This window comes from Conger conger, chromosome 9 (genome assembly GCF_963514075.1).
Source record: "Conger conger chromosome 9, fConCon1.1, whole genome shotgun sequence".
Taxonomy (NCBI): domain Eukaryota; kingdom Metazoa; phylum Chordata; class Actinopteri; order Anguilliformes; family Congridae; genus Conger; species Conger conger.
This window is the reverse complement of record NC_083768.1, coordinates 11780861-11795433: the sequence shown is the minus strand read 5'-3', so window position 1 is coordinate 11795433 and position 14573 is coordinate 11780861. Positions and strand designations below refer to the sequence as shown.

The 14573-nt window shown below is 48.7% G+C and overlaps 1 protein-coding gene across 1 annotated transcript in view; it reads right to left on the bottom strand.

The window, feature by feature from the left end:
- Nucleotides 1–14573, bottom strand: part of LOC133137546 (transmembrane protein 108-like) — a 44261-nt gene that overhangs the window by 18798 nt on the left and 10890 nt on the right. The gene's annotated exons all lie outside the window — the stretch shown is intronic.

Sequence of the window (14573 nt, the reverse complement as noted above, 5' to 3'; positions counted from 1 at the left end):
CGTGCAACACTACACTCATAAGTAAACAATTTAGGTAAAAAAAACATTGAAGGTATTGTATGAAAGACTCAGTGGTGGCAGATATCAAGAAAACCTGTAAAATTTGTATGGATAGATGACACTCCGGCTAAGTGTAAATATAGATGTATTATATTTTGGGGTGCCAAACTGCCCCTTTAAAATAATGGCCTTGAAGACAAATCAAGTTTGCCACAGAATCCAGAAGGTAATTTGACTGGCAAATTATCAAACTTATACAGACAATACATGTATGATAGTGTTTTGCATTTATGTAGCCCATTTAAATCCATCACAGGATCTCAAATCACTTTCCGGTGAAGGAAGAGAGGGCCGCTACCTCCAGCAGTGTGTACTGCCTGCCAGAGTGATGTGATGTGTGGCAGCCATTTTGTTTTACTAGTTTCCATTATAGCTCATTAGTTGGAGAGGATGGAATTAATTATGCTAATTACAGGAGGGGATAATGTAGGGGATGATTCAGAAAGCCTGACTGACCTTAAAATTTGGCCAGGGAACAGGGAAAGTCCCTACATTTAGCAGTAAATGCAACAAATCCTTTAATGACCACAATAAACCAGGCCCAGGGCTACTGTGGAAATCACTGATGGAGAGAAATCACCTGATCTTTTCACTCTGCCAGCGGACTATGAGCTCAGCACGGTGAGGTTATATCAGGGGGGTACAACAAGGACCGAATCGCTTAAGGATCTTGGTTGAACTTCCGCTCTTAATTATTTAATTAGATCAATCATATATTGATCTGAGATTGGTATAAGCACCAGCAACAACCACAGACTGCAAGTGTGTCCTAATGATTTTACTGCTCTCAAGTACAGGCGTAGTGTAGTTTATAGAGCTGTCAAAACTAAAACCAAGGTAACTGGTTGGAACAAAACCCAGCATGCAGATTGGCCATTCAGGACTGGAGTTGTGTGTCCCTGCTTAATAAGAAAGGCCGTTCCTTCTTCCTGTAAACTTGATTGACTTCAGTGTCTATACCCCCAGCAAGAACAAAAAAAAACCCCCAGAAATAAAAGCCAGGCTGGCTTTGATCAAACTATGACAAAATACATTAAGCATGGAGGAGAGATCAACAGCAACAGCAGAAAGAGAGAATTCAACCGTGGGGAAGGGAGAGAGGGAGGGGCGAAAAGGTCAAAGGTCAGCCATTCTCCCTCGGTGGGCCATGTTAACATTAAAGCGACTGAAAGTGCATCTAATAGCCCGTTCGGCAGGGAACCCCCCCCATGCTAATGCTAATGACCAGCCCCTACGGAGCAGGGCAGGAATCCCCTCCGATCACCAACGTCCCAAAGCCAATTAATGCAGACACACAGGCCACAGGGTGGGCAGGGAGGGCCGGTGAACGGTTAGCGGCTAATTCACTGAACCTACAGAAAGAAGACCGCTTTGCTTCGCGTGGCCCTCCCCTTTGCGATGGCGAGAGCCACGGCTGTGGAATTAAGTACGAGGCGGTCGCCCGGAACAGGAACTTCACGGCGAAGCAGCCCGGAATGGCTGAGTAAATCCATTCCGCGCCCCCTTAAAAAACGGCTCCGGGGAGCCCGCGGCAGCAAAGTCACCCCGAGTCCCGGCGCTCTGCGCGACGGCACGGACGACCCCCCGTCCGACACCTGAAGCCTGACAAGTTAATCGGGCGGAGTCCCGGCGGAGGGGCGGGGGAGCGGGCCTGTTAATTCACCAGCTGTGCTGCTTAGCGCCACACAAGTCCCCCCCCCCGCGCCCCTCCTCACCCTGAGCCCGGAGCGGCAACCGTTTCCATGGCGAGGGGCGGCCCGATCGATCGGGGCGACAGACCGATCTGTTTATTTTCTCAGGGCTGTGTTCCGCGCTTCGCCATTGGCCTCCGGGGGCAAACCGCTTCCACTCCAAAATCAGACTTCTTAAGTCAGACTTCTGCTCAGGCAAAAGCTTCAGAATTACGATTCAGAGAACCTGTGTTAAATCGGGGGCGTGTGCCTGCCCTTGGACTTTAAAGTGACGTCTTGAGTGGGACTTGCATGGCAGCCAATCGCCATTGGTGTGTGTGTGTGTGTGTGTGAGAGTGCATGTATGAATGGGTGAATGAGAAGCATCAACTGTACAGCGCTTTGGATGAAGGCGCTATATAAATGCCAGCCATCGATATTGCCGTGTTCCTTCGCGTACGCGTGACTGACGTTCACAGACTCTGCCCCGACACCCCTCCATACCGTGCGCTCAAAGGGGTACACCACACTGGCATACACCACACTGGGATAACAACGACGGTCCTTCAGTAAGACAGTTGCACACATTTCCCCGCAGCCTAAATACCAGGCCAAAGGTGAGCTATTCTGTGCTAGAGGTGAACGGATGCATGGCACAATAATGGCTTGGCACCAGGGATAGAGTCGGTACTTTAACGTGTTTTCTGATTGGCTGGCAAATCCGGGGCAGGAAGTGCAAAGCCCACACGCACATAAAGAGGTGGCAAACAGGAGCCTTTCATATCAGAACTGAAACATTAACCCTGCGAGGGAACACAATCTTTAACAGTACTGTACGTTACACTAACTACATTACATCTATTGATTGTGACAGCAGCAATGCTGTAAATAGTATTCTTTTACAGGTCTGTTAGGAATGTAACCCCGCAATAAACATGTGTATTAATCGAGGAACTCACTGCAATATGCAACAACATGTACGTAATTTAAATAAATATCCATGAATCATGTAAAGCAGGATGGATCATTGCACTCATTTAGAGCCTGTTTGGACCGGATAGTAAATGAACCTTGTTTTTTTTTTTTTCCTGAGACCATTTTTAAGTTTGGCTGCATTTGGGCACCAGGTGATATAACCCTGAAGATTTTGGCCCATTCCATCAGCGGTGTGAACCGCACAGCACAGCCCAAGCCTGTGTCTCTCCCAACTCCGAAATAATAATATGGATTTACATGGCAACCACGACACATCACCGCTGTTGCTGTGGCAACCATAATGGCACAACAGAAGAAGAGGGGAAAAAAATAAAAGAACCTGACAAACATCCTCACTCTTGCACCGTGCGTTCGTTTTGCATGCGGTCTGCCCCAGTCGACTCTCTGCGGAAGTCGATCCAGCCCGTTGCCATGGCCGTGAGCCCTCGTCCCTCCGAGATGACCCCACAGCGAATGCTGAGAGCAGTGGTAAATGTTCCGTCTGAAGAGACGAGGTGCCTTTAATCCGTCTGAAGGTCACCAGAGACTGGGTAACGTAATAAACCTGTCCGTCACCGTCACCGAGCAGGCTGCCCCCCGACGGCCACAGCACTTTTAGATTAGTCCTCCTCCCGTCTCCTGGCCCTCAGGCTGCACTTCAGGGCAGAGGGGTGTCACCAGGCAGAGCGTTTACGGTTTAGCGCTCTGTCCATCAACTCTTTAATCCACTGAAGAGTAGGGTTTTTTTTTTTGGAATGTAAGGAATGAAAGCTTCCGGTTGCCAGTAGTGATGGTTACCATCGGCGTTAGAATGTTCAGTTAAGTTCTAATCACATATTTGTGATCTGACACCTTAAAGCAGTGGCAACCGACCAATCTCTGTTCCTGGAGATCTACTATCCTCCGGGTCTCCATTTCAACCCTAATTTGGCACACCTGACCCTTCCAATTCACAGCTCAACAAGATCTCTAGCTGCTGAATGAGATGTGCTTTGTTGTTAAGATTGGAGTGAAAACCTACAGGATGGTAGACCTTCAGGAACAGGGTTGGGCAGCCCTGCTCTAGCTGTTGAATGAGGTGTGCTTTGTTAGGGTTGGAGTGCAAATCGACAGGCTGGGCAGCCCTGCCTTAGAGGGTTAATCAGTGTCCACGGTTGCCACCTCAACCACTCCCTTTGATTCCTGACCATCTCTTGCAATAGAGGTCCTGTGAGCTAATTTCTCTGGCATGCTTATTCGCCAACTCCCTAAAAGCGCACCCATAAATCAGTTAGCTACTGCTCTGCATCCCTCATAAATGTCCAATTAAATAAATATCGAACACGTCTACCGTGAGAAATACAGCACAAACGTGTGTGTCTATCCCTTTAAGGGAATGAGAGAGGCTAAGTGAGATAACTAAGTATTCAGTACTTTCATTCTCAATATGATATTCATATTGTTGATCAATATTGATGTGTCAGCGAAGGATACAGGGTGTAAATATCATGAGGTACCAGCTTGGGAACACATACTTTTTATTGGATTTTCAAGACAAACCCCCCCCCCCCCCCCCCCCACTCTGTTTTGCTTTTATCCAATGCTGCTAAGGCTTTATTTCAATATGGGGGAGAAACATAATCACATCTGTGGCCACTAATTCATTTACATAGCCTTTGAATCTGATTTGTGTGTGCTCGTGTGGGTGTGCAGATGTACAATACAGACTCCTCAGCGACGTTTGCGTGGGGAGGCTATCCATGTCAGCGTTGTAAAGTAAGACTCCATTGTTTAATATGTGTCAACAGTGGTTTTATGGAGTCCACTGAAACCAACATCTATTATTCATGTACGGCAAAGATGGAATCGTAGAATTGGACACTAAATCAGTGCAGGCTTGTGTTTTATTTATTTTTTTCCGATTGAGTCGGTTTACCATTCAAACATCACGCAGAGCGGATTAAAAATACCCTGGTTCTGGAAGCCAGGTGACATATCCACCCCCCTGCGGCCCTTCAGCCGCTCGGACAGGGCGCCGACCCCTGGATGTGTGGGCGGTTGGTCGTGTCTGCGCCCACTGACACATCAATTAACTCTGCGGCCACCGCAGCCGCTGTGTGATGCGTCAACACGAGGCATGAACATGAGTATTCATCAGGGTGTGTCATGTCCGCTCTTCAACAACCAGGCCGTGCAATGTATTGTACCGAGTGACGAGCGGGAAAACCACCGGGTGCTTTCTTTTTCCTTTTCTTGCCGATTTCCTGCTCATTTACTCACGACCGACGTACAACCACACGAACGGAACTGCGGAACTACCCACTGAAAAATTGGAATCGTTTGTGAGAAGGTGAATGCAATTGTATCCACAATGCACCTCGACAAGGCTTTAGCCCTTTGGAAAGTGCGTTTTGTGGAATGTTTTTTATTTTGTCAGTGTTCTAGAACTCCACTGCTCTCAGTTGCCAGTAGCGACTGCCACATCGGCATTAGAACGTGCAGTTCAGAACATTCTAATCACGCATTCGTGATCTGACACCTCAAAAGGTTAGAATGAGACTACGCGCTACTGTACCATAATGCGCTAAATTAATAAGATTAATGAGTTTGAAGTAATTAATAATATTACAGCATGTAACAGGCCGGATGAAGTATGAACAGGCACAGTTCAACTAAATTTGTCAGCGGGAGAATCCCAGCCAGTTTGCAGGGGGTTTACGAGGTCATTAGGCAACACAAAGCGAGGATTCGGTGCTGCGGGGATGAAGGATATCCTCCTCCTTTAGCGATACTGTACGTGACGTAGGAGGAACGGGAGACCGGCGTCCAGAGGAAGTGTCAGAGCGTGTGTTTACACTTAAGGACCAGGAGCCCTGCAGGATTTACAGCGTCCGGAAGCAAAGGATGGAGCCAGGGACTTGCCCGAGGAGGTGGCAGGACCAGTGGCGATCACTCGGGTAATCACCGGTTACCTGGGTTGAGAGAGGGTCACTAAAAGCCTGGAGTTACTGTTACTGCACACACTCACATAACACTGAGAAAACATTCCAGTAACATTGTGAGAACATATTAGCTGGGAGGCTCTCAGGCATTCCGTTCTAATGGAAACCACTGCATGTCTCTGTGCAGGTCCGTATGCAGGTATTAGCTGAGGCTAACAGTTAGCAACCTGCTATGATGCTATGTGGCATTTAGCAGAGCTGCCTGACATCCAGGCTGGCGAACAAAATGTTCGTGCAGAAGAAACGTGTCGGCCAGGTCGTGGTTTGGTTACACGGCAACATCAATCACATGCGCGCGCACACACACACACACACACACACACACACACACAAAGAATATCCGTCTTACAAAGAAAGATCAGCATGCTTTAGGTTCGCTGCATTGCATTCGGGGTCTCCACGCTTCCTCACAGGGCCTTGGGTCGTGTGTTTACAGAGAGGCCTTTCTTTCTTTCTTGTCGGCCGGTGAGGCTGAAGGCATTGGGCTGACGCCCGCCGGGATCAGCGCACGGGGTGCCGCTCGCCACGGAGCAGCTCCGGCGGGGCGAAACAAACCAGCCGGCCATCCGTGAGGGGAGAGGCACCGGAGATCAGAGCGGTGGAGCCCGGGCGGAGCCCGTGGCAGACCATCGCTCTGCACCAGCGGGCTTCTGGACGCTGCGCGAAATTCGCCAGCGACTGCACTCCCCCGCACCCCCCCTCTCCGCACTAACCCCCCCCCCCCCCCCCATCCCCATTCCACTCCCGCCCGCTCTCAACACCCCTCAAGTGCTCTCCTGCTGCAACAACAAATAAAATCCACAAGAACTGCTGACCCCGACGTTTATGACAGGACATTATGTCCTATAGCCACAGTCCCGGTCTTATTCTCTCCAGCCCGTCTCCTATATACTGCACCGTGCCCGTCTCCTATATACTGCACCGTGCCACGCCAGGGAGAACTGCACAGCCTGCGACAATCCAATCTTTGTATCAACCCCGCCACAAATGTCATAACCCCCCCCACCCATTTCCTGTGGGTACCATGCTGTTCTGCATTTCATAAAGGACAATTCTCTACATACACAGGGGGTGAGAAACAACAAGCATGAGAAACAACACAAAAATCAGGGAGATTAGAGGAGGCCAAAAAACACGTTCTTGTGGAGCTGGGCTTGAAACAGGTGTGAGTATTGGCCCCTAAAGCAACGCTTCCTTCTCAATAGAGTTTGGCCACTGGAAAGGTGGCTTTAACATAACACTTGGCATCTGACCTTGATGAAACGACTCAATTACAGACACATGGCCAGGCCAATGCTGAACCCTGTACAGTGCTGGGCAACACTTCACAATAAAACGCTATATTCGTAAGCTTACTCATAATACTAAGCTATATTGCAGCTATATCCGTGTTGTTAAATTGTAACTAATTTGGTAACAAGAGGTTATTACTGAGTAACACTAAAGTAGGTAACATGAAACGGCAGTTGGCGGAATTCTTAAATACACACATGAAACAGCCCTGTTACAGCTCTCCTATAAAAACTAAACCATTCTGCATTGTGAGGACACATTGTGAAATTAACAGGCAAGGATTATTGGTTGTGCATCATGAAGATATGGCATATATGAGTGTAAATATTTATTTTTAAATATTCACATGCATAATTAAGAATGCCGCATGTTCCATTGTTTGCCAGTTACTCAGTAACAACCTCTGGTTACTGAATTAGTTACAGTTTAACGGCACAGGTCAGGTCAGGCCTGGGTCAAAATACTTTTCTACGCTTTTCAATGGCGCAACTGAGCCAACCAAGAGGACCTGAAGGCGCACTTTCTGAGATTTATTTCATAGGTTCCAATACACCAGACACAAGCTCAGTAAAGCGTAGAAAGGCATTTGAGGGGGTGTCTCGGTGGGGCAGCCTGTAGAGCACTGACCGCATGCTCATTGCGAGCCGCGACGTCGGCGGTTCGAATCCGACCGTCCGACATTTGTCGCATGTCTTCCCCTCTCTCTCGCTCCCATTCTTCCTGTCTCTCTATACTATATACTGTCCAATAAAGCTGAAAAAGGCCTAAAAAATATCTTTAAAAAAAGAAAGAAAGGCATTTGAATTCCAATACAATTAGGGTACGTATTTGACCCCCTGTGTGTGGCTGCAGTTGAACGTGAAGCGTCGAGACGATAGCGTGTAGAAAGGCGATCCTCGCAGGCCCTGCGTCTCAGATCACACGCCCGCGTCATCGCCTAAACGCCCGGGTGCTTGATCCCTGTCCGAGCGTGTCGGACGCGAATATTAATCTCTCATACGCGTGGCCTCGCAGGCTGCCTGGGAGCACATTTTAAAAATAGACGGAAAGAGCAGAAAGAAATATGAACTAATGTGTATTCATAAGGATTAAACAGACAGCAGAGGCCGGCTCCCAAGGATCGACGGAGCGCAGGCCCGTCTTGCGGGGCCGATGCTCTGAGTCTTTGAGCGGCCTGTTTTGACTGTGTGAGATTCATACTGGAGAGCGCACCCTTATTAATATGGAGAAGGAAATGGAGTGTGAAAAAGAAGGATGGGGGAGGGGGGATTTATTGGGGAGAAAAGTATGCTGTGGCATAAGCTCTTGATTGAGTGCGTTATTTGTAAAGAGTAATTACACAAATGGCCACATCTCATCTCACATCAGCTCATTTTTTAAATGCTATTTTTTTTCTACAACTTTAAATAGTTTGTCGTATACGTGTGGTGTAGTGTACCGAAAGGCCAGTTCCACCGTAAAACCTGAATGAGACAACGAATGTGGAGATACGTTGGAACTACCGGAACATCGGGTAATCTCTCATTTCATTCAATTTCCGTCGTCAAAACCCTAATATTTTATATTGCAGCCATGCGAATGCTCTCATAACTGCTCAGAAGTAAAGAACCGTTTCCCCCAGATGGTAAGAAACACACAATTACTTTTTCTGCAACTGCAGCCAGCCTTGATGAATGGCAGAAGGTTGTTCATATGGCTGTTCATGTGTGCTAAATGCAGGTGCACCAGCCTAGGAAATGGGGTCCTTGGTGATTTATTACATGATATGATGGCTATGCATTGAAAAGAAAGAAAATATGAAGGAAGATAAATAGGAATAGGCCACCTCTTACTGCTTCTTTGGTATTTTTCAGACATACTCACCCCCGACAAAGACTCCTGCGGCTTTGGATAATAGTCTTTTTACACTCTCTGAGGGGAGTTAGAGACTCCCGTCTCACTAACAGGGACGGGAACCTTGGAAAAAGGCTTTCTCTTGAGCCGCTGTAGAATAGTACACACTGTACACGTCGGAATACTGCCGAAGACCTCCTACCCGTAGACAACAAGGAGCAGGACTCTCCGGCGCAAACACATTGTTTACAGCGCAGAGCAGCTAATGAAAACTGGACACAAGTTAACGAGCGGGAGCGTTGCCATAGCTGTTCCGCCGAACATCTCTCTGACGTCGCTATCGATGCTGGCGGCCGCGGCGGGTTTGATTTAAGCGCTACACCGCTGCCAGGGCGGTTTGGACGGAGCGGCAGTGCCCCGGGTTCGGAAAATGAGATCTATACACGCTGCGTACCGCGCCAGGCTGGCAGCCGAATGGACAGAGGCAGCGCACACGAAAGGGACACGAAGTGCTCGCTACTCAAAGGTTGTGTTTCCGGATTTAGCGTCTGTCAAAACCAGACAACATGCGCAGCTGACAACGTGGAAGCATAACCACGAGAGGTTGGGCGCTGCCTGACCGGGGAGGTGTGTGTGTGTGTGTGTGTGTGAACACAAAACCGGACGTGTAAAACTGGACGTATGGCGTTTTGTGTGTTAGGCTGCCCGTCTCCTACAGTGTGTGCAGTCGTTTAATGTTGTAGCTTAACGCTACGCTCGCCCGAGCAGCTTTGATTAACGCTTCGATTAACTTCCCCTCTTTGGCTTTTGAACTGCTTCTCCTTTTGAACATGCATTTTAGGAGATCAGCTGGAAGCCCAAAATATGAGACAATTAAAAAAAAAGAGAGAAACAGAAAGTGAGTCAGCCAGTTTTACTGGAGCTACGCACACACAGCTGGGTGGAAATGCCCTTTGGTCCTTCGCATAAATGCTGATTCCTACGGGTGGATCATGGAGGCAGTCCCATCGATCGCAGCAGACAGGATGTGGACATCAGGTGGAACCATACTGCCGCACTGGGCCCCGTGGGTATTCCGTGCCGAGAGCACTCCATCAATCAGTCACAGGTCCGTGAACACTCCCATCAACCAATCACAGGGATGTGAAGGCTCCCATCAATCAATCACAGGGTCTGAAGGCTGTCAATCCCAGGTCCGGCACCAGGCCATGCGTAAGGGAGAGGGACTGATCTGTAGCGCGGATTTATAACATAGGCGAGAAGTTACTTAATGTCTTTATTAATAAAATAACAAAGTTAGGTAGCAGGCAGATGCAGGCATGTAGTAGGTTATTTCAGTGAAACAGTTCTTAATTTCTCCTTAGTGTAGACTAGGGTGACTAACACTGGAACTCATTAAAATATAGCACCACCTAGTGACACGGAATGAAACACCACAGGAACCTGTCACTCACAGGCTCTGTACCATGTGATGCCCCGCCTCTGCACAGTAAGGATCTACACTGGGGTGTAGCCTAGTGGTTAAGGCACATGACTGGGACCCGCAAGGTTGGACCCTTAACCCTGCATTGCTCCAAGGGGGTTTGTCTCCTGCTTAGTCTAATCAACTGTACGTCGCTCTGGATAAGAAGTCTGCCATTAATGTAATGTAATGGGTGGTACCAATGTAGTATAATGGGGATGGAACTGGGCTTGTAACCACAAGGATACAGGTTCAATTCCCAAAGAAACCAATAGAAACATCTTTGCTCCTTCAAACAGCAATTCAAAGCCAGGACAGGTGTGGAAGATGGGGAGAGGTGGATCCACAGGTCGATCATTTATACGTCAGGCTTTCTGAAAAAATACTTCCACAAAGGATGTGTTCGTCTTTGCTTCCTAGCTCCTTCAAGGAGAATTTAACGGCTTGGTTCAATCGATTTCCGGGTCAATCGTCCACCATTTCCCTGAATGTCACCCCGTGAAATTCTTCCTCAGCCCGAAAAGTGAGGCACATTCGGTTTCCGTGACGTTCCGGTCACATTCTCGACCGGGGCTCGATGCGAACTCTAACAGCCAGCGCGGGTCTGTCGATCGTGGTCGCGGGGAACATTCCCCTTAGAGATTTTCTGTCCAATAACACCTCCTCTCACCTTCTCCCATCCTGGGACGCAGCCTATCGGAGAGACAGGAGGCCAGAGGATTCTTAGACACAGGCACAGAGGTGAGAGACATGTTGGTGAGGTGGTGTTGACTTTTTTATCCCGCAGAGAGACGGGGTGTAACCTGCGTCGGCGAGAGACAACAGGCCAGACAACCGCGGGCTGTCACCTAAAGGCCACCTATCCGTCCATCTCCCACAATGCACCGGGGACCCAGAGCAACACTGCACAATCACCTAAAGGCCACCTATCCGTCCATCTCCCACAATGCACCGGGGACCCAGAGCAACACTGCACAATCACCTAAAGGTCACCTATCCGTCCATCTCCCACAATGCACCGGGGACCCAGAGCAACACTGCACAATCACCTAAAGGCCACCTATCCGTCCATCTCCCACAATGCACCGGGGACCCAGAGCAACACTGCACAATCACCTGAAGGCCACCTATCCGTCCATCTCCCACAATGCACCGGGGGACCCAGAGCAACACTGCACAAATGCACCCGACAAGAGAAAAAAACATGAATCTATGAGTTATGGAAAAGCTACAGTCGGCATTGGATGGTAAGAATTCATTCTCAGCAATTTCGCACCACTCTTTGTAACCACTTTGTGTTGTACGTCGCAGTGGAAAAGAGCATGCATACCATCGCCCAATGCATGCATACCATCCTTCAGGTGCAGCACTCCTTCACCGTGGTTGAAATGAGTCTCTTCTTTGTCGGGGGATAGAGGAGGAAGGTCTTAGACATCATGTATCACTGACACACAAAGTGAGATTCTGCCACACGCTGTGACTCTCGATCCTCTGGCAGTGGGAGGTGTGTAGCGGTGTTACTGACCGCCCTGGGGACCCCACGGGGCTATACAGCTGGGTTAAAGGTACAACAGGTAATCTGGGACTTCTAATGGTCAAAAGAGGAATTGCAGCAACCAAACACCCTCAAACCATAACAGTGTTTATCCCTCCCCCTTCTCTGTGAATGCACAAATTACATTAAACCCCATTGGCTGTGGGAATTAGAACCAATTTTCAACCAATGAGCCCTCTCTCATTTTCAACCCATTATTGTACAGCTATATAATGTTTTGGTACAGAGTATCAGTCCGTCAACTGGCAGAGGGTGAGTCAACATGTCAGTGAGCCTTTTTCAATGATAGGAAGGGATTTACAATGGTCTTGTAACAATGTTTTAACACATCCATCTTAACTATTGTACCTTTAACACAATACACTCCCTTCCTCTGTATGAGTGCACAGGTCACCTGTGCTGAACTTGGCAGTGCTTATAGCCCTGGGTTTCGGTTTTCAACCATGGCTCCGAAGCCTGTAGGGGTGTGAGTGATTGCAATCCAACCACCCCCGCCTGGTCCATGATCCCGCTGCCAGCCGGGGTGAGCCCTCACAACGAGTTGTTGTGATTAATAAAGGTTTAACATAAAGTTTATCAGAAAACGAGCCACACACAAAGCTGACTATCGACTCCTAAATTATTAAAGAGAGAGCGAGGTGTCGGTGGCTCCAAACAGTAGCCAGCTTTCCCGCGTCAGCGTGGGAAAACACGGGTGGCTCTGCGTCACAAAATGACCGGCTTAAGAGCTGAATTTGTAAGATGTTTCAGCGGGGTTATGGAAAGGTGCTCTTGTTAGGGGCCGATGTTCCAGTTGAAACTATGTCGAGCTTTGCTCCCTGTGGCCCTCCGGTGCGCTGAAGAGAAACCGTAAACTTGACAGGGCAGAGAGCCTGATTACGTATCGTACTGCAAATTAGCCCTACACCAGGAGTCGCTCCTGTCAGCCTGGTACTAATTATTCATGACTTTATTTTAATTAACGTGCAACTTTTTAGATTGAACAGGAGCAGGAAACATCTTCGTCAGCATCAGCCACGGTCCACGGCAGCCGACTCATCTTAAAAGAATGTCCTTTTGTTAACGGAGGAACGTGGCGTTCGGTCCCTTTGTTTTTCGAACTCGAGATGGAAATTCCCCTTTGTTTTCCAAACTGCTCCTCGGCTGGCTGCTGTGGAGAGACTGAAACTCGGGAGAGACGCCATTGTTCTCTTGAAATCTGAGGGCAAAAGGGGGCTCTCACAATGTTTTTCCCACCATCCCAGAATATTTTGTTATGACTGGAAATTATGCGAGATTGAGATTGGACGCAGCACAAGCCCTGCTCGGTGAGGACAATCAACTATATTAATAAATAACACAGCGGCTAAAAATCAGCCTGTTCCACAGATTTACTCTCTTTCATCAACTGAGACCAAGGAGTGGTATGGTTTTATATGATAGCCAGCACTGGCCAATGACCGAGAACAGTGACAAACACTCGAGCAATATTGAACACGGCATTGTGACAACAGCAATAGTATTGATAACAGGTGTTATCAATCTTGCAATGCCTACTGGCTGGGGTCCATGCCAAACTAATCAGTGGGGGAAAAGACCACGATATGAAGCTAGTTCAATGCCAGAGCTGTTACCATCTCACCCTACTGTATAGGCCAGCTACTGATTGGCACCCCCCCTATAGCCAGTTTCCTCTCGCGATTTCTTCCGGATTGGGGAGTTTTCTTCTCACCGCTGTTTGAGGGTTTTTCTCCTACTGGGGCGTTGTTTACCTCATATGCTATTTGGGGACTTGGGGCTGATATTTCCCATTTTCACTATGTAAAGCGTCTTTGTGACAGTCTGTGAAAAGTGCGATACAAATAAAATGGAACTGGATTGGATTGGAGTAAAAAAATATAAAGGTGTTAATGAGGTGACCTCTAGTTTATTTTTCTATTTAGATGTGGTGCGACATTCATATTATGGTATTTTTTTTTCCTCACTGCTTAAGCAACATTCTCACACTTCCCGTGTGACGCCGTGGTGACGTAACCGTGGCTACGGGGACATTACAGGAGAGCAGGAAGGGCGTCGCGCCCCAGCGAGTGTCCGAGAAGGGCGTTACGCGCCAGCGTTCGAGCGTCCCAGCGTCCCAGGGGAGAGTCCTCGCCGTCTCTGCGAATCGGCCGTCTCGGGGAAACGTCTTTTCGGCGCGTCCGCGCTTCCTCTCCCCGTCCGCCGACCCGGAGAGACGCAGAACGAGGAAAAAACACGCCGGAGAGCCTCGGCGCTGGCGCGCGGATAAGGCGCTCGCTGCGCGATGCCTGTGTCGTCACGCACGACAATGGCAGGAACGCGCCGTGATGAGGAAGGATGTTCCGGGAGGGAGATATTGTGCGGCGTTTCCTGCAGTGTGTCAGCACGGAGCAGCTGTGTGTGGAGGAGGGGGGGGGGAGAGGTCACGGAGCACAGTGACCAAAAAAAACAACAACACGGTATCATTAATATCCTCCACAGACACCATTACTGACTTACACCTCTTATAGTTTACACTGCTGGTTCTTCCAACTTTTTAATATCAGGACTTGGAAATACTCTTTAACATAGGGACCCAAATCTTAAATGTAGTACCTTTCATGGACCTGGCAAATACACATACGGTCTAGCATAGCCTGGTGGACTACCGACTCCGAATCCAGAACCCACCTCTAATTCCAGGGCCATTTCGGGTCTCGACCCACAGCGCAACACTGGTTCGCACAGCCCATTTTCTCCCTGTGTAC